At 38.7% G+C, this 24,469-nt stretch overlaps 1 protein-coding gene across 2 annotated transcripts in view; it reads right to left on the bottom strand.

Moving 5' to 3' along the window:
• Positions 1–24,469, bottom strand: part of pcdh15b (protocadherin-related 15b) — a 459,821-nt gene that overhangs the window by 109,426 nt on the left and 325,926 nt on the right. The window lies entirely within an intron of this gene.

The raw sequence follows: 24,469 nt of genomic DNA, 5'->3' as shown, positions 1-24,469 counted from the left end.
AGTGCAGTTTTGTTTTCCCTGAAAATCTTACAGCACTTCATGCTTCCCTCTGCTACTGACAACGTTTATGGAGATGCGGATTTCATTTTCCAGCAGGACTTGGCAGACTGCCCACACTGCCAAAAGTATCAATTGGTCTTTTATAATGTTCAAATTTTCTGAGACACTAATGTTTGGGTTTTCATTGGCTGTAAGCCATAATAATCAATAATAAAATAAATAAATGCTTAAACTAGAAAAGATCACTCTGTGTGTAACACATCTACAGTTATGAAAAAAGAGACCATTTAAAAATTATGAGTTTCTTTGATTTTACCAAATTGAAAACCTCTGGAATATAATCAAGAGGAAGATGGAGGATCACAAGCCATCAAACCAAACTGAACTGCTTGATTTTTTGCGCCAGGAGTTAAGCAGCATAAAGTTACCCAAAAGCAGTGTGTAAGACTGGTGGAGGAGAACATGATGCCAAGATGCATGAAAACTGTGATTAAAAAAACAGGGTTATTCCACCAAATATTGATTTCTGAACTCTTAAAACTTTATGAATATGAGCATTATTTGAGGTCTGAAAGTTTTGCATCCTTTTTGTTATTTCAACCATTTCTTATTTTCCGCAAATAAATGCTCTGAATTATAATATTTTTATTTGGAATTTGGGAGAAATGTTGTCTGTAGTTTATAGAATAAAACAACGATGTTCATTTTACTTAAACATAAACCTATACATAGCAAAATCAGATTTAGAAACTGATTTAGAAACTGAAGTGGTCTCTTAATTTTTTTTTTTTTCAGAGCTGTATATAATATGAGTTGTACATTTTGAACTGAATTACTGAAATAATGTAACTTTTTATTGATATTTTAATATTTTGAGATGCACTAGTGTATTGCTATATTGCTATTCCTTTGCAGTACGTATAGCTGGACGTATAGCTGTCAGGTCCAGAAAGCCCAGAATCCGTCTCATTAAGCTCCTGTAGGCGGAGTACCGGAGTTAAACCCGACAGCACCTGATTTGCATTTGTTATGTGCCACCCTGCTGCTGTTTAGGGAGCTGCTGTGCCGCGTTGGCCTGATGCGGAGCGACGTGGGGTCGCGACCCTGCTGTGCCCGAGACAATATGGAGAGTGAAGTGGCGTGACAAATAAAGACTGCGGGTGAGCTGGAAGCTGAGAGCTCCGGGCATATAGCCACAAGCCCACGTCTAACCGGGCCACGCTTGTAGGAGGCTGGTGCGACGCGTGCAGAGTGACTCACAGAATAATTATGGGCTGTTCGGGGTGAATAAAGAGGATGCGAGGATTAACAGTGTGACTATAATACACTCATAACGCACATTTGTTGGGTCTTGTCAGTCTTGGAGATCTCTTTCATATACATCTTATTTTTCCATTATTACCGAGTGGGCACCCTGTAGATTCATGTTTCCCTATGATCTTTATTTTTCTGTATATCTTTAAAAATTTGCACCAAATAAAAACATGAAATTGATCAATGGTGTGAATGGTGTGATGTGCATTACTCTGTAGATAATAGGGTTTAAAATACTTCTGTAGAAGTTAAAGATTCAATGGTACCACTTTAAAATAAGACTACCTTTATAAATGATATATAAATGGTAAATTACAATTTGTTTATTCATGGTTATAATTTATTAATTAGGTTGTAAATGCCTTAAAAATCATTAATCATTAATAATCAGTTATAACAAATACATAGAAAGGGCAACAATATAGATGGCTATGGGTTCACTATTTGGCAAACAACAGGTCATTGTTGCCCTTTTTACGCATGTGTTATAACTGATTATTAATGATTTTTAAGGCATTTACAACCTAATTAGTAGATTATAACCATTAATAAACTAATTGTAATTAACCATTTATATATCCTTTATAAAGCTAGTCTTATTTTAAAGTGGTACTGATTCAACTTAAGCTTTTTACACTTTAAGTAAAAGTGTAAAAGTACTGCTTTCAAAACTACTTAAAGTATAAAAGCAAAATTAAGTACAAAAGTTTAGAATCCTGTAGTGCTCTACCCCCCTCCCCAAATCACATTTTTCTAAAAGCCATAATGACTATAATTTAATATTAAAATGTTAATGATAAATTTAGAATACACTAGGCTGCCAATGAATGCATTTTAGAACAATGCAAATATATAGATTTATGTTTATAGATATATCGGTATATGTTTATACTTCTCTTCCAACCATAATCATATTTACTCAAAGTTAAAAGGAGAAATATGCAAATCCCTTCAATGTGTTTCTTTGAGGAATAATGTTTTTAAACATTTCATTTTTTGTTTCTCACAAATTTCTAATTAAAATAATTATTTAGTTTATATTGCTTAATCTTAATTACTAGTCGAAAGGTCAGCCCTGATGCTGTCAGTCTGCCAGCTCAGGTCAAAGTTTCCTCTAAAGACTCTAAAGATTTCCCAGCAATCCCAGCCCATGAACTACAATGACTCGGCTGAACATGTGTCTTTGCAGCGTTCAGCCTCACCCACCTTCTGACTGCTAATTGCTAATTGCTCGCACCTGTTTGCACCTGTATAAATAACCTTCTTTTGTTCCTCTTTTGTTCCGAGTATTATCTAGTTTTTTTAGCTTTGTTATGATGCGTTTTTCTACTCTCTCTTGTCTTCTTGTTATCGACCCGTTTCTCTACTCTTTGTTTACTCTCTTGTCTAGCCTTCAAGTTTTATTGTGGATCAGCACTTGTCTCACCTTGTCCTGGCTCGGCTGACGCTAAATTATCCCATTCTGACTTTTGATTTTGGAATGTGTTGTAGGCATGAAATGAAGGAATGGATGTAAATTAACAAATTAAAAAAATAAAGTTGAGCAGATAAAACATCAAAATATCATAGTTTCCTACAGTCTGTAACATGTAGAACGTTTTTTTTTTTTTAATGCTATATTTAACATTTTTAGAACATTTAATCTGTCAGGTCTTCTGGATGTTCTTCTTGTCGCTGCAACCTTTAATGTTTTAATTTGTAGTTTTAATTTGTTAATTTTCACATTTCCATAGTGTTAGAATTTGTCTAGCTGGGAACGTTATGTAAGAAATGTTCTAATAACATTATGATAAAAAACATTTAATATGTTGCATGTTTGTTAGAATATTACTTAGACCTTCTCAAAACATTGTTAAATGTTCTTAGAATGCTATCTGCTAGCTGAATAGCTATAAACAGGTCTGGAAAAAAATTAAGAGACCACTTCAGTTTCTGAATCAGTTTTTCTGATTTTGCTATTTATAGGTTTATGTTTGAGTAAAATGAACATTGTTGTTTTATTCTATAAACTACAGACAACATTTCTCCCAAATTCTGAATATTGTGTTTTTGTAACCTTAACCAAAACGATACAGAGCTTTCAGACCTCAAATAATGCAAAGAAAACAACAAGTTTATATTCATAAAGTTTTAAGAGTTCAGAAATCAATATTTGGTGGAATAACCCTGGTTTTTAATCACAGTTTTCATGCATCTTGGCATCATGTTCTCCTCCACCAGTCTTACACACTGCTTTTGGATAACTTCATGCTACTTTACTCCTGGTGCAAAAATTCAAGCAGTTCAGTTTGGTGGTTTGATGGCTTGTGATCATCCATCTTCCTCTTGATTATATTCCAGAGGTTTTCAATTTGGTAAAATCAAAGAAACTCATCATTTTTAAGTGCTCTCTTATTTTTTTTTTCCAGAGCTGCATATATTATAGCTATATATAGCATACAGTCTGCAATTAAATCAATATCAAAACAAATGTGAGAAACTCTGCTTTGCTTACTATCCAAACTTTTTTCGGACTTGGGGTTGTGAAATAAATAACTAAAACACTTCTAAAAAATAAAATCAAAACTGAAATGACTCACTTCAATTATGGTTTTAATAAATATTTAAATAAATGCTGCTTTATGAATAAACCATGTGCTAAAAGAGACGTAGAGGCATCAGACGCCAATATGAAGAGGCAGCTGACAGATGTTTTGAATATATCTGAGTGTTAGCAGAACTAGCGGCTAGCCTGGAAAAGCCTGTAAAAACCATTCCGGCTTTGATGGAAATGGAGAAATGGAATCATTAGCAACTCAAAATAAAGACAGTGTCAATTACATGACATCCGGATGCAGCTCGGCATCAAAATTGCTGTTTTGTCATCCTTCCATCAGCCGCACACAGAGAAATAATTCCGGCTGACAAAACGGAGAGGCCGGCGTGGCAGGCCGTGACTGCTGACGACTCTTTCGACATGGTCAATTTATTAATCTGTGCTGTGTTTGTCACTGAATGCTTCTGGGAGAGGGGCTGTTGTAAAATCTGCTCAGAACAAACAAATCAAACATGACAGCACTTCTGATGATGGCCCTTCATTCTTATCCGCTATGAGAATCAAGAGAAATGGGACGTCTACAGAGACTCTGACAGCCTGTAAAAAACGGATTCTTTTAAAAACAATGCTGGAAGAAGAAGACCCTGGCTCGTTATTTATCGGTTAAAAGTGATGATAAACAAATTCAGTGCAGTTTTAATTTAGCTTTTGAATATCTCTGATGTATATATCTCTAGTTACACAAGTTAGAAAAGGTCTATGTGCTATTCAAACTTTTGACTGGTAATATGCATGTGTTAGGAGCAGTGTTGGGCACGTTACTTTGAGAAAGTAATTAGTTAGAATTACTAGTTACTTCTCCAAAAAAATAACTGAGTTATAGGGGTGTGACGAGACACTAATATCGCGAGACGAGACGAGACAAGATACTGGGTTCACGAGAACGAGACGAGACGAGATTTAAAAATAACATTTTAAAGAAAACCTCAAAAATGAAAACTAGAGTTTTATTTGACAAAATCATATAACGCAAACTTAACAGACTGGTTTCTCTCACGTAATGATTCTATAAGAAATATAAATAAGAATAAGAATAAAAAATAAAAATAAACTTTTTCTAGGTCTTATATAGTGCAAACAATAAGTGCAAACCACAAGCAGTCATATCGAGACTATGGTTTGTGTTTTTTTCTCCTAAATCACTTGTAATTTAACTATTCATAACCATAACCAGTCATATTAAGACTATGCTTGAAGTGAAACAGAGACAGAACATTTTTTAAATACACTACAGAGCTAAGGGATTAGTACAACTGTCTATGAAACAGTCACGTGTAGGATTTACTTACAGTATTTATATATGTTTTGTTTCTTGTTGGTCACTCTGTTACCGTTTAATGTTTCCACTGGAGCCAAAATGCAGCCAGATATACAACTTAAAAAGGGGGTACGCAGCCTATGCGACGCATAGGGGCGCTGCACTAAAGGGGGTGCCAAATGAAAGCCGCAAATATTTTTTTTCTCAGGAGAAACAGCCAATCAGCTTGCTGGTTTTGCGGAGCGCGGTGGGCTAGTAATGACAGAACGTATCTCCTCTACCCCCTCCCCCACTGGGGCGCTGATATTATGTTTGCATACACCACAAACAGAACGTAGTTGCACTCCTGCTGTGTTGCCAGATCCTGTTTAAAAAGTCCACACTAAACACTTTTTTTTTCCCTGCGAGACAGGTTAAAGCTTAACGAGAAATATCGTCACGTCACACCCCTACTGAGTTACTAATGGAGTTACTCCACTATAAAAGTAACTAGTTACCAGTAAAAGTAACTATTGCGTTACGTGCCGTTACTCCCATCACTGGTTAGGAGAGCACAGAATAGAATACATGTATAAAAAAAGAAGTGTATAGTATGTGCATTAGGCAGACTGCCTGGATGCTTTTTAACCCTTTTGGACCTAAACTGTGTTCCAGTAATAGAAAAAATATACTGTTTTCTGTCTGTAATGCACACAAAATAAGTTTAGATTACATTTTAATATAACATATGGTTAAAAATAATTCAAACCAAATGACCCTAAAACATGTAAACAAGTAAACATGATTAAAAGTGTCTACTCAACTAAGTAAAGAAAATAAAAAAATACTTTAAGACATGAAGGTCTGTCAATCTAAAACATTTCAAGAACTTTATTCAAGAAATTATCCTTAAGTGCAGTCAGAAAGACTATTTAAAACTTCATGATGAAACTGGCTCTCATCAGGACCACCCCAGGAAAAAGGAAGAGCAAGAGTTTCCTCTGTTGCACAGAATTCATCAGAGTTATCAGCTCCCAGAGACTTTAGGTAGTAAAGACAGCAGAGGGCAGAGGATCTCAAGATTGTAACAAATGTGTGAGAAGTGTATTGAAATGTGTTTTGCGGTCAGAAGAATCCACCATCCAGACTTTTATCACAAACACATTTAAAAGCCAGGATGTGTCAGGGTGCGGGGTCGTGTCAGTGCACTTCAGCGACGGCAGCACTACTGGTGAAGAGTGTCTCTTCTACGAGTTACGAGATCCATTTGACAGTAAGGTCACACAGGGCCACATAGCTCAGAACTTAGCCTCTCCTCAACAAATCCCTCTCAGTGGAGGTCATGAGTGCTTTTTAAGACTCCAGCCTGAGTTAAACCCTGCTGTGAGGAGACCTGCTGGCCTGAACACTGCAGGGGTTCAGGACACTGCAAGAGGCCTGCAGAGAAAGAGCACATACGCCTAAAAACAAGCCCAAAGACTGACAGACAGACTACTGACTGAATACGCCAACATCAACCACTGGAGACATACAATAGAGAGAATAGAGGTGGATTATATAGCCCTAAAATATAATCACGATATTTCAGGATATTTTGCAAGAACAATACATTTTATATAATATATATTATATATATATATATATATATATATATATATATATATATATATATATATATATACTTCATTCGAAAGAATTAAGAAACATATAGAATTATCTATTAAACGAAATAAATAAATAAATATTAAAACCAACCAGAATAGGTTTAATATTTTAGATCCTTCAAATTAGCATCTCTTGCTTAGATGACAGCTTTATACATATTGGCTTTCTTATGAGGTAGAGTCACCTGGAACTCAGACTTTCAGTTAACAGCTGTGCTGAACTCATCAAGAGTTAATTCAACTTGAATTTCTTGTCTCTTAATGTGTTTGAGAGCATCAGTTGTAAAGTAGTGAAGAGGTAGAATTACAGGTATACAGTGAATAGCCCTATTTAAATAATGTTCTAATCCAAATTATGGCAAAAAAACTACTCAACTAAGTAAAGAAAAATAAATGACTATAAGAAATGACTATAAGGAAAGGTCAATCTAGCAGAAACATTGCGAAAACTTTGAAAGTTTCCTCAGGTTTAGACGCAAAGACTGTCACAAATTGTATGATGAAACTGGCTCTCATTAGGACCACCCCAGGAAAGCCAGAGCAAGAGTTACCTCTGTTGCCCAGGATAAGTTCAGAGTTACCAGCCTCAGAAACCGCAAGAGTATTTTGGTTTGTTTAACACTTTAAACTTTACCCCCGAGGTTGCCAATACACAACAGTGAGCGAGCGGTCCTGCAGCATGGAAGCTAGCAAGCAGGTTGGTTTAGCTGAAACCTTAACTTCTACTTAACCTAAAAAGCCTCGGCATGTCTCAAAAAAGGAAAAAAAAAACAAGTAAATATTAGCAGTGAGTTTGAAATTTCCTCTGGCTCTCCTACCAGCAGCACGTGCCCAGTCTTCACTGGCTTCGCTTGACAGAAGTGATGGCACGTCATAACAGATTCACATGAGCCATTTTTTAGTATGCAAACAATAAAACACTCATGACGTATTCATTAGCTGATTACATTACAGAGTATTACTCCACGTTTCTTGCCATGGTGGAAGTTACTAAACTCGTCTTGCACTGGATTGTGTAGATTCAGCCTCCTTAACTTGACAACCTGAGTGAGCTTCGTGTCTCTGTGATGATTTGAAATTGGACTGCTGTAGCTATTTCACATGCTCGCTCTCATTTCCTACTAAATGCTTTTTTTAATTTACAATGTTTGTCTACTTAATAAACAGTAACTTACAAATACTTTGATTTTGTATACAATAATAATAGTGTAACAAAATAAAAATTTAACAAAAAGAAAATAAAGCAACATGAAAAATCTACCACAAAAACTAAAGTGCAGCTATACCCCTAATTTGGACACACCAAGTTCAAGAGTTTTATCTACTAGATTTTGGAGCATTGCTAATGATTTAAATGCATTAGTGAGAATATGATAATCACCAGCTCAAATCATCATCCCCAACTCTTAACTCATCCCATTCAAAGTATTGGATGGAGTGCCATCACTTCAGGGAATGCAGTTCCACTGCTCCACAGCTTAATGGAGTGAAGCAAATGAGTGATCAGATCAGATGCAGCAGTGCTGCTGGAGATTTTAAACACTGTGTGTAATCACTCACTATATTATTAATATATTAGTCACTATATTACACACTCCTACAGCTAAAACACCTTTTAGATAAAGTAGTAAAGTCAGAGACAGAAGCTCTGAATCTGTTAATGCACAGTTTGTGTTGGTCATCTTTTAGTCCTTTATCAATGCTCATAGGACGCTGCCCACAGTACCAGCACATAATAATAATAATAATGATAATAATAATAATAATAATAATAATAATAATAATAATAATAATAATAATAACAGTGGTTTACTCACTTGTGAGGTTCTGAGTATTGAAGAACAGGGTGAAAGGAGGAGGATAATAATAAAATATACAGAGAAACAGATACAGGACTACAGTCTATAATTATTATAGAACTACAAAGTCCTCCTATATGTTTATGACAATGACAAGACAATTAGTCTAAAAACAACGAGGGGTCATAATATTCTGACTGCTGCTAAGGATTGTGGTTGCTGCTGATTTTCCACAAAGCTAGGACATTTAGCTGTAACACACACACACACACACACACACAGTCCAACTGCTGTACCACCTGCTGCACACAGGAACACACACACACGGACACAAGAGCAAACAAACACACACACGGGTGAGTGCAGGCATGTAGGAGAACTGATATGATCGCAATACACACCCACACACACACACTGTGTACACACACACTATGTACCCACAGAAGCAAGCAGCATAAACAAACCTGAACCACCCCTGTGTGTGTGCATGTGTGTGTGTCTGTGTGTGTGCATGTGTGTGTGTGTGTGTGAGAGAGTGTGTAAATCAAATCAAATCAAATTTCACTGTATTTGTCACATACATAGTAATACACAGTACGACTTGCAGTGAAATGCTTTGAACGACAGTCTGCTCACACACTGTTACTAATTTAAAATTAAAAACTTTAAACTACGTTTTACAATGCAAAAATGAAGATGAGCAAAAATGCAAAGATAAAAGGATAAAGTTAATCAAGTATGCAATGTAAAAACTGTAATTAACAAGATAAATATGAAGATCTAAATAGAGGTATAAAATCTTAACAGAGAGTAGAATTATAGAATTATTTTGAAATATAAATTGTAAATAGCAAAGTACTTTGAAACTCTATATTCTGTGTGTACAGGGTTAGATATGTGCATAGAAAAACTGTGCATTAAAAGAGTTGTTATAGTTCGTGGTGTATATGTCCACCATTTGTCCATAAAAGAGACATGGTGTGTGTGTAGATGCATGTGCCCTGAACCCATAAGCCATAATGCGTGTCTGTTTGCAGCAATGATGTCCAGGCGGCTGCGCCATTAAAATATCAATCCGCCAAAGTCAGAGCGCAGATAAAATAGGCCCATGTGGTCGGTCACTTTACCCACCATAGAATTCGCTCCTTTCCCCACACTACAGGATACTGAGAGCACTTTCCCACTAATGTGGAACCAACAATGTTCTGGTTCAAAAGCAGGTTCCGGAACCAGGAACGTTTGTTCACAGCAGGAACTACTAGAATACTAGGTTTTTCAGAGTAAACTGTGATGACATCTGTTGGAAATATGGACTGATTCCTTAAAAAACACCAAATTCCTTATAAGCCTGAAGAGAACTGGTTCAAGAACCAGAGTTCCTTTGGTTGAAAAGTGCTATGAATGTTAAATATTATACAAAGAAGATCGTTTTTTTCTATCACTCTAAAATTGTGAGACTTTTCACAATTGTGGGGAAGAGAAAATCACTTTAAAATCAGCCCCATTATCCCATGAGCCAGGCATCAGTGGTCTATGAAAATGAGCCAAAACACTCACGCCGATACCCACGAGGGACTGCACAGTATAATATTCCACAGCCCAGTCGCTGATCTGCAGGTCAGTCTCTCTAAAAAACTGGAAATATTTGTCTCTGGGGAAGCAGAACCCTTCTCACTCTCTCAGTGAATGATTATCGTTCATGCTGTTCACAGGATTTTGTTAATTGCGTATCGCATTGAAAACACTATTAGTCAAGATGGGAAATTAGAAAAGTAATTGAACGCAGCCAACTGTGATTACCTTGCCTTCATTAACCAATGTGATTTTCAACAGCGAAAGAATAAATTAATGAATTCAGTTCTGAATACATTATGGAACAGACAGAATTTTGCCTGCTAAGAGCATACACAGAACAAAATGCTTACTGTTGAAGTTTATAGCCACCAATTTAGCTAGGGCAACTGTTCCACCCATTCAGCTACTACTCAGCTGTATATCCCCATTAACAGTGATGCCTCAAGGAGGGTGAAGACTAGCACATGCCTCATCCGATACATGTGAAGTCAGCTACCGCCTCTTTTCAACCTGCTGCTGATGCAGCATTAGCACCTTTGGAGGAAAGTGCAGTGACTTGGTTCCCATACATCAGCTCACAGACGCCTTGTGCTAAAAGAGCAAGGCCAATTGTGCTCTCTCAGGGTTATGGCAACCGATGGCAAGCTGCATGATTGGGATTTGAACCAGTGATCTCCCAATCTTAGTGGAAGTGCTCTTAGCATTTTACCTCTTCAGGTGCTTTAATCAAATGTTCATTTATTCATATAACTAGCTATGATACAATTTCTAAAAAAAACTAGGACTTCCACCTCAAAATAGTGAATGGCTCAGACTGTTCTTGTTTGAAAACATCTCCAGTGCTGTGTAAGACTTATTTCCAGATTTTGCAAATGCGTAATTACAGTTGTTGCTGCCAAGGGTGGCACAACCAAGCTGTTAAAACTTAAATTAAAGGTAAAAACTCACAGGGCTAGATTGGTTTGAATAGATTTTTTGTCCATTAATAAGAGAAATTACCATTTAAAAACTGCTTGTTTTTATTTTTACTCAGGTAATATTTGTCTAATATTATTAAATGCTGCTAGTGTTCTTTGGATCATTGTCCTGTTGCAGGACCCAAGTATGCTCAAGCTTAAAGATACAAATTGATAGACAGACATTTTCCTTCAGGATTTTCTGGTAGAAAGCAGAATTCATTGTTCTATTGGTTGCAGCAAAGCAGCCCTAGTAACATCAAACTACCACCACCACAATGTTCTTTTTCTGATTTTGTTTTTGATTTTTTTTTTTTTTTTTTTTTACACAGGACTAGATTGGATTGAATAGATCTTTTTTTTTTATTAATAAAATAAATTATCATTCAAAAATTGCTTTTTATATTTGCTCAGGGAATATTTGTCTAATATTATTAAATGTGTTTGTAAAAACTTCATAAAAATGTATGAGTATGATAAAAAAAAAAAGCAAAATAAATATTTAGGATTAAATACTTTTTCACAGCACTGTATATTAGAATCATAGCTTTACACATAATATATTAGCTGACTGACTATATTTTGGGGGGAAAGATGATTTTTACTGAACTATCCCTCCACCACAGGCTCTCAGATGGAAGAGAGGCCCTTCAGGAAAGCTAATGGCTAACGTCAGTGAATTACTGATTGTAACAGATAGAAGAAGCCGGTATGTCAGCAGTTTAATGCGGGTAATAAAGTGAGGGCAGAGGGTTTCATTTCAGACTGCATGGACTGTTAGCGCTCTCACATTGTGCCCCTGAGCAAACTACTTAGCCTGGAGTCAGTCCTCAGGTGCAGAAGCACACGACTACAAGCACACCGTGCCTTCCTCCTTCAGGCTCACATTGTAGCAGACTGTATGTACTCAGCACACTCTCCCTCAGCTAAACAGAGGTTAAAAATTCATCAGCAGGTCATGTCCAGGGCAGGTTTCCAGGGAATGAGCCACTGCAAAGCGGTGTGAAAGCTGTCGGACTAGTTTGTATTGGATAAGTTGAAGATATTCTTTTTTTTTATCATTTTATTTCTAATTTTTCCCATGTTCTCCCCAATTTACACAGCCAATTGCCCAACCCACTCATTAGGACTCCCCCTATCACTAGTGATGCCCCAACACACCAGGAGGGTGAAGACTAGCACATGCTTCCTCCGATACATGTGAAGTCAGCCACCGCTTCTTTTCGAGCTGCTGCTGATGCAGCATTACCGAGCAGCTTCACAGCTCGCTTGGAGGAAAGCGCAGCGGCTCGGTTCTGATACATCAGCTCACAGACGCCCTGTGCTGCAGACATCACCCTAGAAGTGATGTGGGGAGAGAGCGCCATCTACCCACCCAGAGGGAGCAGGGCCAATTTTGCCGGCAGCTTGATGGCAAAGCTGCATGAGCGGGGGTTTGAACCTGTGACCTAGTGGCAGCGCTTTAGACCGCTGGACCACTCAGCGCCCCGAGTTGAAGATATTCTGGGAACAGCAAGTGTTTTATATATAGATTTATATAGACTTACTAGGCTGATTTTATGAGAAACGTCACTCTATAGGGGTGGAACGTTAAATACAGTGGCTTGCAAAAGTATTGAACTTTTACATTTTGTCACCTAACAACCACAAACTTAAATGTCTTTTATAGATATTTAAAGAGAAAACCCAACACAAAGTGTCACATAATTGTGAAGTGAAATGCAAATGATACATTGGTTTTAAATGTTCTATAAAATAAAAATCTGAAAAGTGTTCATTCCCTTTAGCTCTGAACCCTCTAAATAAAATCCAATGCAGTCAATTGCCATCAGAAGTAACTGATAAGTTAATAGAGTCTAGCTGTGTGTAATTTAGCTCTTCTGTGAAGGTCTCACAGTGGTTTGTTCGAAAACACTAGTGAACAAACAGCATCATGAAGACCAAGGAACTCACCAGACAGATCAGAGATAAAGAAATTGTGGAGAAGTTTAAAGCAGGGTTATGTTATAAAAACATATCCCAAGCTTTAAAGGACCTCTATGTAACTAATTTTCAGTAGTAAATGATAAAATGATCAGGATGTATAATTAGATAATAAGGAAACATGTTGAGTGAAAGCACTGGCAGCTCTTGTCAGCAGGGATTCAGCAGTACGTTCCTATTTGACTCCTCCTGCTGCTCGTTTCCCAACACTAACTCCGCCCACCGAGGTTGCCAGCACGTAACACTACACTACAGCGATCGGCGCTGCAGCAGAGCAGCTTAGCTAGCAGAGCTGGTTCAGTTTAACCTCAGCTGCTACACAGCTTAAAAAGCCTCAGCATGTCTCAAAAAAGCTCAGTGACCAAAGCAGGAATATAACAAGAGTGAATATTGGCAGTGAGTTCGAACGGTGGAGACTTAGAGCTCAAAAAGACTACAAGACCGACCCAGAGCTGCTATTTTCTCCAGAACAGGTAAGCTAACTGGCTAGCTAACTCAGTCAGGTACTTTTGGGTCTCGCGCCGTCCGACACATCGCAGGTCTCGTGCAGTCCGACACACTGAGCAGCACTGTTCAATCAATCCACCATTCAAAAATGGAAAAAAAAAGTATTCTACAACTGCAAACCTAACAAGACATGGCCATGATTCACCCAAACTGATAGATCTAGTAAGGAGAGCACTGGTCAGAGAAGCAGCCAAAAGGCCCATGGTCACTCTGGAGGAGCTGCAGAGATCCACAGCTCAGTTGGGACAATCTGTTCAGAGGACAACTATAAGTAGTGGACTCCACAAATCTGGCCTTTAATGGAAGAGTGCCAAGAAAAAAAGCCAAAAGTATTGAAGGAAAAAACTGAAGGAAAGAAGTGCTCCGGGGTTAGTGGGTGCGCAGTGGGTTAGGACAAACTGTTAAAATTTCTGGATCTTGGAACGCTCTGGGAGGGTGGAGGTGTGCTATTCATTAAAGGTAAGTACTTTTTATCATGTTTTACTGCACCAAAATCCATTTTACACCTGATTTCTGCTTTAAAATGCAATAAGACATAACCTACACTATTAAGAATTGCACATAATTAATCCCTTTACTTACAGAGACGATTCTTCTTCATTCTAGTGTAAATTTCTAGTTATTCCCACTAGGGGTGGGCAATATTATATCGTATAGAATATATCGTGACACAGAAATATCATGATATTAAAAATCCATATCGTGATAATAGGGCTGTTCTGTCTTAAAAGTAGTCTATTATTTACTGTGAAGCTTTAAGTGTATTTATTGCATAATATAAGTTTTAGTTTGCAGTTTATATGCATGCACTAAATATTCCACAATATTATTTGCTGCATTATATTATTTTATGCTATATTATTTATTTTGCCACATTGTGATTATACTGTTATACTATTATACTATATTCCTGAAATGAATGAATTATTTTAGTTTTCCTATATCGCCAAGTATATCGTTATCGCAAAAATACCCTGAAATATTGTGATATTATTTTAGAGCCATATCGCCCACCCCTAATTCCCACCATATTCATCTCCAATTGCAGGGGAAACGTACACTAACTTAATACAACCATGACTCAATGATTAAACAGGCAGTAGATGTTAAAGCTCATTTTTGTTGCTTTTCTTTTTCACGAACACAATCCACCATCTTCCACCATCCAGACACTGCCAGCAAACAGCTTCACGCTTCTTTTCCTGATGATTAGCTTCAAGCCAAGTTTGATAAAAACAGCTGCAAACAGAGACTGAAAAAAAAGCTAGAGAAAGCACAGAAGCACGGTGAAGGTGATGGCGTGTCGCTGCGATGCCGCAGTATTCCCAGGCTGTACTCTGCTGCCAAGACTGACTTATTGAAATGTCACTCGCGACAGTAAAAGAGGGGTTCGTCAAGTGGCTGTATGGCAATCTGTCGCACATGAAAGCAAAACTGACAGTCAGTAACTACCATCTGTGACTAAACGCTTCAGTTCAAGATCCTCCCTCTGATACTTGGAGCTGTGGAAGAGGTTAAAAAAAAAAAAAAAAAAAAAAACAGATCTGCCAAACAGCTGCACCACTATCACAGTCAAATGTGGGACTTGACTCTTGGGCTCCATTCGCACAGCATGCAAAAGAGGCCCAAATCTAATTTTCTGATCTAGTCTGATGTTTACATTTGGCTGTTCACACGATCAGTTTAATGTCAACCATATCAGACACCTGTCTGAAAGGTTTCTGCTGATTAAAAGACACAAAGATAAATGTGAACCTCATAAAAGAGCACTGCTTCATGTTAAGTTTCGCTTTCATTCTTGTTCTCAGCTCCTTTCACACCTGTTAATTTGGTTCAAACCAAGCTAAAAGCTTTAAAAAGTCGTTAGAAGTCCATACTGTGTAGCTGTGAAAGCACCTTTAAGTATAATAATAGTTGTGGTCTCTATTATGAATGAATGCCATGTAAGTGCTCCAGGGATCCGGTGTAACGCTGCTTTAGTCTCGTAGAGGAGTGAAAATTCAAACTCATGAATATTGAAACATGCAAACATATCATCTCTGATTGGCCTAATAGCAATGCGAGGCAGTAAAATTGACAACAGTTAGAAACATTTTAAAATAAAGAGATTGTTACACTAATAACAGTCTTTGCAATGTCATATGTTACTTAAAAGCATGTGTAATGCCCTGCTAAGTGCAGTTCAGCCACTGACCTAGACTTAGAGTCTCTGTAAAACCTGAAATCCACCGGAGATCCCATTTAAACACACAGAGGTGTGCAGTCCAGGTCCAGAAAGTAAAAATCTGTAGTTAAAAGATACCTCATCTCAATTGTACTTCTCTGCTGGTGTTCCACAGATACATTTTAACAATTTGATCCTTAGCTCTAAATTACTGGACAAAGCATATAATAAACACTGATGTGCTATTTGCACAAATAATGCAGGAACGAACTGCCATGCTGTCCATAGCGCTGTTAGTTAGCTTCTATCTGACGAGACTGTGTAGCTGCCTGGCTTCAGCTCTGCCTGTGAGCGGTCGTGAGCTGAGGTGGGCGGGGCCATGAATACTAATTCACGGATTGACATAGACATAGCAGCATCATAAACAACTCAGAGAGACCTTCTGTATTTCACAAAGAACAAGAAAAAGTGGATTTTAGAAGAAGGACACATTTAAGGTTTTATTAAAGTTAGCTTATATATCAGAAAATCTTTAGAATCATTTTGGAATTTGAAGCTTTAACAGCTCAACACAAGATAAGTGTGTGTGATGAGGTAGGCACCCAGTTTGGACAGTTTACAGGGTAAAAGCCTCCATTAGTTGTTAGCTTTGAAGGTCTTCAGACACTGCACACCTCTCTCCACTGATCTACTACATTTAACTACGGGGAAAATCTCAGACTGTAGCCTTAAGGAGAGTGACGAGCTCAATCCAATCACTGACCACAGCTGAGCTCTGCTGGAACAGCCGGCTGATGGTCAGTCCTTACTTGAGGTGAATTATTGGCTGCAACAAATCAGCCTGTGGCCTGTTAAACAGGAAAGGTGAGGACACAGTGACATTCCATTTACATCCTGACCTTCAGTCACTGTGGACCAATGAGAGAGAGAGAGAGAGCTGCAGGCTGTGGTAAAGCCGGACACTGGTAGAGGTTATGATTCAGGCTCTAAAGCTGAGTTATGGTGCCGCTGATTTGCATCACACACAGACAAACACAGGCGCACACAAATGCACAGACACACATGAACAGATGCACCCATGCACAGACATACACATGCACAGACGTACACATGCACAGACGTACACATGCACAGACACGCACAAATGTACAGACACATGCAGATGTGCACACGCACAGAAACACAGACAGACGCACACATGCACAGACGCACAAATACACAGACACACACAGACACTTGTATAGACATACATACACACACATGCACAGACACCAATATGTACAGACGCACACATGCACAGATGCACACATACACAGACACACACAGACACTTGTATAGACATACAGACACACACATGCACAACAGGAAAGGTGAGGACACAGTTATTCGGCTATTCGGCTGCCCTATGGATTTTGTTCTACCTACTGCTGGCCTATGATGTGGAGGGAGTCGTTCTCCAGGACAGGATTCGGTACACCAGAGATAAACTCCTGCAACTGAACAGAGTGAGCGTAGATGGCGTGACAGGGACTACGCTACAGCTACCAGACTGTGTTCGGAAAGATTCTCAGGGAGTCTGTGGAGGAGCGAGGTATAAGCAGAGGAAACGAGGTAAACGGGGCGGCGTGAGGGTACGTCTGAGGAGACAGCGGCTCGCACGATTCCCCCTGCCCTCCATGATCCTGGGAAATGTTCGGTCTATAAGGAATAAAGTGGATGAATTGCAGGGAAATGTTCGCTACCAGAAGGATTTTAAAAACTGCTGCGTTATGGCCTTTACAGAGACGTGGTTAACTGAGCTGGATCAGAATAACGACTTGGCCTTAGACGGGTTCAGAGAGCCATTGCGACTGGATCGACAGGCTGAAGTGACGGGAAAATCTCAAGGCGGTGGGGTATGTTTATATCTGAACAAACGATACTGTAGTGCTGTGACTGTCAGAGAACGCATATGCACGCCAGATATTGAACTGCTATCCATATCAATACGTCCCTTCTTTCTGCCACGTGAATTTCCACAACTTTTTATAACAGTTGTGTATATTCATCCCAAGGCAGATGCTGGTTCTGCCTCTAGTACTATCTATGACGTCGTACAAAAACTGCAGGCGATCTCTCCAGATGCCCCAAATTTTATACTGGGTGATTTTAACCAAGTTTTACTTAAAAAAACTTTGAAGAACTTTTATCAATATGTGTCGTGTCCAACCAGACATGGTAAGATATTGGATCAGTGTTATGGATCAGTTAAGGATGCTTACAAGTCCCTCCCCTTACCCCCTTTGGGTTTAGCTGATCATAACTGTGTGCATCTATTGCCCATATATAAGTCTGTGTTAAAGAGGGAAAAAGCACAGATAAAGGAATTTAAACACTGGACGGATGAATCTGTACTTTGCTTGCAGGAATGTTTTAACTGTACAGAGTGGGATGTTTTTAAAGAATCCTGTGGAGATGATTTGGATGAACTGGTTGATGTTACATGTTCATATATGTCATTTTGTAGAGATATGATTATACCATGCAAGCAGGTAAAAACATACCCTAACAATAGACCATGGATGAACAAAGCAGTGAGTCTCAGCCTGGAGAAAAAGAGACATGCTTTTAAATTAGGAACCACTTCTGATTTGAGTGTGGCAAATAAGGAGTTAAAAATTGAAATTTTAAAAGCAAAACAGAACTATAAAAATGAGTTGGAGAAAAAAATGGCGGCAAACGATCTTGGTTCAGCCTGGTCTAGTATGAAAACTATAGCAGGTCCTAAGGAGACAGGGAGAAGTAAAAAGGTTACGTTGGAAGGTTTTAATTCGGATACTGAGCTGGCAAATGCGTTTAATCATTTTTACAACCGTTTCGATGCATTTGACTTTGCAAACGAAGTCCAGGGTTTGAGAGGACAATTGGCAAATGATCAGAATTTCTTGATAGACCTGGAGCAAGTACACAAGGCCTTTCTCTCTGTAAGGGTGAAGAAGAGTTATGGGCCTGATAATGTTTGTGGGAGCCTACTCAAAAGTTGTGCTAGAGAACTGAGCCCTGTGTTTCATTATATTTTTAATAAGTCTTTACAGACACAGCATGTACCTATGGTGTGGAAGGATGCAGTAGTGGTCCCTGTTCCAAAATTAAGTTGCCCAAAAACTTTTAATGATTTTAGACCAGTTGCTCTTACGTCAGTTGTAATGAAAACATTTGAGAAATTGATAAGGTCTGAAATCTTAAGAAAAACTGTACATAAACTTGACCCCATGCAGTTTGCCTATAGGCCGCAAAGAGGAGTGGAAGACGCTACAGGGACATTGCTTCATTTATTGTTTCAACATCTGGAGGAGAAAGGATCTCATGCTAGAATTTTATTTGCAGATTTTTCTTCTGCTTTTAACACAATCCAACCCCATATTCTGATCGCAAGGCTTCTAGAACAATTTGATTTGGGTCATAATCTTGTGGGTTGGATCCTTGATTTTTTAATTAATAGGACACAAAGAGTGAGGGTAAACGGGAATTTATCAGATAATATCTGCTCCTCAACTGGCTCTCCACAGGGATGTGTGCTTTCACCTTTATTATTTATCCTGTATACTAACGAATGCCAGAGCAGGTGGGACAATAGGACTATTCTGAAATATGCAGATGACACAGTAATTGTTAGCCAGCTACAGGGTGAGGAGCACAACCACGGTCCAGTTATTAATGATTTTGTAGAGTGGTGTGAAAAGTCCTATCTCCAATTAAATGTATCGAAGACCAAAGATATGGTAATTGATTTTAGACGACATGACCACACACAGGAGGCTACAGTTATTAATGGTCAGATAGTAGAATGTGTACAACACTATAAATATCTTGGTACAGTAATTGATTCTAAATTGAATTTTGAAGCAAACACAGAGGCGGTGTGTAAAAAGGGGCAGCAGCGGTTGCATTGTCTGAGAAAACTGAACTACTTCCACGTTGATAAGACGATGATGACTTTATTTTATCAGGCTTTTATCGAACAAGTTTTAGCTTTTTCCATGGTTGCATGGTTTGGTAATTTGCCATTTAAAAAGAGGAAGGGCTTGAATCAGATCGTAAAATGGGCAAGTAAGCTGATTGGTAAGCCGCTACTCAGCGTGGAATCCTTGTATAGCAGACAGTTAAAGCGGGTAACTGGTGCAATTTTGGGGGATACTGCTCATCCCCTGCATAGTGAATTTAGGTCACTCCCATCTGGTCAGAGGTTTAGAGTACCAAGATGCAGAACAAAACGATACAAAGACAGTTTTATCCCTGCAGCAATAACACAAGCAAATAGAACGAATAAGGCACAGAGATTTTAAGAAACTGTAAAGATATTTGTGCTATGTGTAAGTCTGTGTTTGTTTAGCTTATTGTATGTTTTGCCTGTTTTGCTTATTGTATGTTTTGTTTTTTTTGTTTTGCTTATTATATGTTGTGGTTGTTTTTGGAAAATTTTCTTTTTGTAACGAGATGCTGCTTCACATACTGTAAACCAAATTTACCTTTGGGTATAAATAAACTAACCTAACCTAACCTAACCTAATGCACAGACGCGCAGATACACAGATGCACAGACGCACACGCACAGGCGCACACATGCACAGACGCACACAGGCGCACACAGGCGCACACATGCACAGACACACAGACGTACACATGCACAGACACACAGACGTACACATGCACAGACAAGTAACACATCCACAGCCGCACACATGCACAGACGCACACACACGCACACAGATGCACGCATGCACAGACGCACACACACGCACGCATGCACAGACACACTCATGCACAGACACACACCTGCACACAGATGCACACAGACGCACATATGCGCAGACACACACATACACAGATGCGCAGACGCCAATTGCAGGCTCTACATCTCTAAATTAGACATCATGAGATAACCTGGAGATTGGGACACCCCAGAAACCACACACACACACACACATATACACACATACATGCACATGCACACACACGCAGGCACACACACACACACACACACCATTTACCCACACGCATGCACACACAGTAGACTGATTATTGCGGTCAATTTGTAATAGAATGAGGTAATATGACGATGCGCACACACATACAAACAAACACACACACACACACACACACACACACACACAGACACACACAGACTCTAGATATCTAAATTAGACATCATGAGATAACCTGGAGACTGGGACACCCCAGAAACCACACACACAACAGTAGACTGTCTGAATATTGAGGCGAATTTGTGACACAGTGAGGTAACCTGACAAAACACACACACACACACACACACACTGACTACATGCTCTAAATTCCTCCACCTCAGTGCAGGACAAAGAAGAGTCTGGATGTCTGTCCTCTGTGGGACGTGAGGAACAGTGGGTGGAGCAGAGTCATACTGGAATCTGGAAGAGCTTGTTGTGTTGATCTGGCTTTGACCATTGCCATTAAGTATAAAGAGCTGGTCCATTTTTGCCTTTGTTGCCCAGAGGCATGGCTCTGAACCTGATGCAGGCGGCTGCAGAACCCCCCAAAAAGAAAAGGAGTCACATGACGTACTTTCAGAAGATTTTAGAAGAGTCATGCTGCCTCGTTCTGAATCAGTTGAAGAGATCTGATGACCCACAATGATAGAACAGCCAGAATGAAGTTGCAGTAGTCTTAAAATGACAGGAGAGACTACCAAAGCACTTGAGTAGCTTCCTTAGAGAGAAACAGTGGAATTCTCCAGAAGTTGTAAACGAAAAATCTGCATGACCTGGTCATCCTTAACTACGCCAATGGTTCATGATTCTGCCAATAGACAATGGTGTCAAACGTATTGACATTCATTACTCTGTAGGTAGAAGTATAGATACTAGGGTTCAAAATACTTCTGTAGAATTCGAAGTATCAACTTAAGAGTTTTACTCTTTAAGTAAAAGTGTAAAAGAACTGCTTTCAAAACTATTAAAGTATAAAAGTAAAAGTAATGTAAAATGGGGCAAAATGCCATTAAGTCCTATAGTCCTATAGTGCACTACACCCCCCTCCCCAAAACACAAAGACATCCTTTAAATAGAACCTGTCTGACAAAGTGAAGTCCACCAAAATGTCCTTAAAAGCAGCACATCATGCCGAGATCCAAAGAAATTCAGGAACAGTTGGGAAAGAAGGTAATAAAAGCCATTTCCAAAGCTTTGGGAATCCAGTGAACCACAGTGAGAGCCATTGTCCACTAATGGCGAAGACATGGATCAGTGGTGAACCAACCCAGGAGTGACCGGCCGCCCAAAATTACAGCAAGAGTGCAGCAACGACTCATCCAAGAGGTCACAAAAGACCCCACAATAACATCCAAAGAACTGCAGGCCTCACTTGCCTCAGTTAAGGTCAGTGTTCATGCCTCCACCATCAGAAAGAGACTAGGCAAAAATGGCCAACATGGCAGAGTTCCTAGACCAAAACCACTGCTGAGCAAAAACAAAATTAAAGCTGGTCACACTTTTTCCAGAACACATCTTGATGCTAGGGCTGGGGATATGGTACGAAATTTCAGGGTATAATACTGTTCACAACATTTAAAAATGTTGGCGATATTATTGTGTACGATACGATATGGCACACCCCAAGTTTGGTGTCATCAACCTGGCAACCTGAGTGAGCTTCACATGTAGGAAGGAGGAATGAGTAGGGCAAACAAATATCCCCAGTCTTAGGAAACTGGTCTGTAAAAGTTGTTTTATACACTTGCTGATACTGAGTATATGCTGTTTCGGAAAATATAAAGTAAAAAAAAAATGCAACCACAGCAAAGTGAGGACGTAATACAATCTGTTCAACTGTAGCATTATCACAGCTACAGTTACAGATACATAACTCTCTCTCAAATGTATGTCTTCTTTATGGTTTCAGTGCAAACAGCAGCAGCAGTAGCAGCAGCAGTAGCAGCAGTGTGTATATAGCAGTGCTATAACTCTTGCTTATATTGTTCAGAACAGTGTGTCCCATTCAGTTTACCAGCAACTTTAGTTATATAGCGTGTTGTTTTTACAGTGTGTAGATATAAAGCATCACTGACATAGAGGGAGGTTTCATGGCTAAATTGGAGCAGCCTGGTGGCCAATCTTCATTAATTGCGCATTGCACCAGTAAGAGCAGAGTTTGAAGGTTCAATTAGCAGGGTAAGAGCACAGTTTTGCTCAAAATATTGCAATGCACACAACATTATGGGTGACATACCAGAGTTCAAAAGAGGACAAATTGTTGGTGCACGTCTTGCTGGCGCATCTGTGACCAAGACAGCAAGTCTTTGTGATGTATCAAGAGCCACGGTATCCAGGGTAATGTTAGCATAACACCAAGAAGGACCAACCACATCCAACAGGATTAACTGTGGACGCTGTAAAAGGAAGCAGTCTGAAAGGGATGTTCGGGTGCTAACCCGGACCTCAGCTCTCCTATTTCCACCAGAACTGTCCGTTGAACAATAAATTATTGTGCTCTAAAACTAGGTGTTTCAGTTTCATTGTCCAACCCCTTTAAAATTGGACACTGTGAATGAATGAAAGTTGTAAATATTTCTAGAAAATGTCCATAGAAAAAGTTATTTCTTTAAAAATGCATAAAACATATGCACATGAATTACGTATTCTTTGTTTTGCAGTCTGTCTACAATGTTTTTTTTTCTGTTTTTTTTTTTGAGGTCACGCTTGTTTAGTTTTTATTTAAGTAGGTGCATTTTTAGTGGTTTGATTGAGTATTTAATCAATAACACAATCTGTACACTGCTAAATTAAAATTCCAATACAGTACCAGTCAAAAGTTTGGACACATCTCATTCTATTTTTTTTTTTTTTATTTCTGTATTTTTCCTACAATGAATACTGAAGTCATCCAGACTATGATGGAACACATAAGGAATCATGTAGTAACTTAAAAGTGTTAAACAAACCAAAATACTCTGTGAAGCATTTAGGTGCTGTTAATTTGAGATTTCTGAGGCTGGTAACTCTGATGACAAAAGGAGCTCTTGCTCTTCATTTCCTGAGGTGTTCCTGATGAGAGCCAGTTTTATCATCATATTGTTTTTGATTGTCTTTGTGACTACACTTGAGGAAACTTTCAAAGTTCTCAAATATTTTTTTCAGATTGGCTGACCTTCATTTCTTAAAGATTTTTTTTTCTTTACCTAGTTGAGTAGTTCTTGCTTCTCATAATATGTATTAAAACATTACTCAAATAGAGCTATTCACTGTATACCTGTTACTCTACCTCTTCACTACTTTACATATTAAGAGACAAGAAATTCAAGTAATTAACTCTTGATGAGTTCAGCACAGCTGTTAACTGAAAGCATGAATTCCAGAGTCTACCTCATAAAGCTGACTGAGACAATCCAGCCAAGATGTGCAAAACTGTCATCTAGGTGAGAGGTGCTACTTTGAAAAATCTAAAATAAAAATCATTGTCAAGCCAGCCACTTCCTGTCTGTCTGCCATGGACTATTAATTCAGTGACTCAAAACTACACTACCCAGAATTCCCCTGTGCTCTCTCCCCAGAAGTCTCAGAAATACGAATTAGTCTGATTTTTCTCACCTGTTCAGCCCTTTATAAATACCCCTCATTTCCTGCTCTCTGTGCCCAGTATTGAATCTATTTACTAGCTCTTC

Source organism: Astyanax mexicanus, chromosome 15 (genome assembly GCF_023375975.1).
Source record: "Astyanax mexicanus isolate ESR-SI-001 chromosome 15, AstMex3_surface, whole genome shotgun sequence".
NCBI lineage: Eukaryota > Metazoa > Chordata > Actinopteri > Characiformes > Acestrorhamphidae > Astyanax > Astyanax mexicanus.
The sequence above is the reverse complement of the archived record's forward strand: the minus strand, read 5'-3'. Positions and strand labels throughout refer to the sequence as shown.